This window comes from Schistosoma mansoni, chromosome 4 (assembly GCF_000237925.1).
Source record: "Schistosoma mansoni strain Puerto Rico chromosome 4, complete genome".
NCBI classification, from domain to species: Eukaryota; Metazoa; Platyhelminthes; class Trematoda; order Strigeidida; family Schistosomatidae; genus Schistosoma; species Schistosoma mansoni.
In genome coordinates this window covers 23,796,072-23,797,479 of record NC_031498.1, presented here as the reverse complement: position 1 = coordinate 23,797,479, position 1,408 = coordinate 23,796,072, and the positions used below count along the sequence as shown (strand labels likewise).

At 34.6% G+C, this 1,408-nt stretch overlaps 1 non-coding gene across 1 annotated transcript; it reads right to left on the bottom strand.

Annotated features, from left to right (window-relative positions):
• Positions 1-838: 838 nt before the first annotated feature.
• On the bottom strand, positions 839-910 carry Smp_tRNA_01029_Pseudo_CGA.1.1. The gene has a single exon. It is a non-coding gene (tRNA).
• Positions 911-1,408: the final 498 nt, after the last annotated feature.

Here is a 1,408-nt window from a genome sequence, read left to right as displayed (position 1 = left end):
CAACCAATGAATACTGAAAAAACTATTTTCCCCTAGTATGGAACACTTTGGCAGTATGCATTCACGACCTCACAGTAGATTCAGCCATGTACCCTAAAGCGTTAAACTTTGGGCTCCTATTTTAGTATCCAGTAGTTTAAATTTCTTACTCCTATCAATACGCAATATTACGGGACTATTGTTCATTCTCAGTAGTAACACTTATTTCATACATGATATAGGAGAGTTCCACTGGCTGCATAGTTTTACGATGAATCCGAAAATCATCTTCCATAGTTAGTCACAAGTATGTACTTTAATAGTGCTAGTGAATTCATCATTGCGATACGTATAATATACATATTGCTTATTGTTAATGGCCTTTAAGTTGGAGAATATTCTACTTTACATTTTTGTTTTAATTGATAACTTTCCATGACGTAGATGACCTACATTCATTGACTTTGATTACTCTTAACGATCTAACAAACATTTGTATATTATCAAAGGATTAGTTAAGCAAATGAATAGTGAAAGTGTGCTTTTATAAACAATAACAATATTGATATGATAGAATAACAATACCAAAGTTATACTTTGAATTTTTCAATATAAATAAATATCAAGACTTAAGTTTATTATGTAGAAATATAAACTACGATATCATTACCAAGTTTGAATTTGATAATTTTGAATAAATTGAGCATTGGGTAGATTGTTATAAATAAATTAATATATTTGTAATATATAGAGTTGAGATCATGAGTCAATTGAAGCTAGACCACCATGGAAAACCTGAAAGCACTGGACGGCCGTTTCGTCCTATTATGGGACTCCTCAGCAGTGCGCATCCACGAACCCACTCCCGCGGGATTCGAACCCAGGACCTACCAGTTTCGAGCCGAGGCCCTTAACCGATAGACCACTGAGCTGGCATCCAACGGTGTTAATGTCTAACTTCAACTGATTCACGAAATTGAGCAACCATTCACCAATGTCATCAGTGAGTTCCTATCTCACAACAGACCTGGTTGAACTCCACCGGTTACTGCTTCTCACTAGAACTCCAGGAAATACCTCAAGGAGTCAGTCACTAGTGAGCATCTGATATTTGTAATATCCCAATGAGTAGAAAAATTAGATTTTCTGACGTTTCGTGACTCAGTGTAGGACACTTCTTCAGAGAATAGATAACCAAATTAACATTAATCCAAGTTTAAATAGTACAACGGAACAATCAAAGAATATTAGGTGATCAATCAAAAACAGGTCTGAATAAATCACTGTTACGTCATTTCATTTCGGTCAAGGTGATTCATAAGCGACATGTATGTAATTTTGTGTGTATGTATGCACTATTAATAATGAAAACTGTGTGACCTTTATAATTACAAAGGATAGAGTTTGATTTGTAATGTAATGGTGTGAA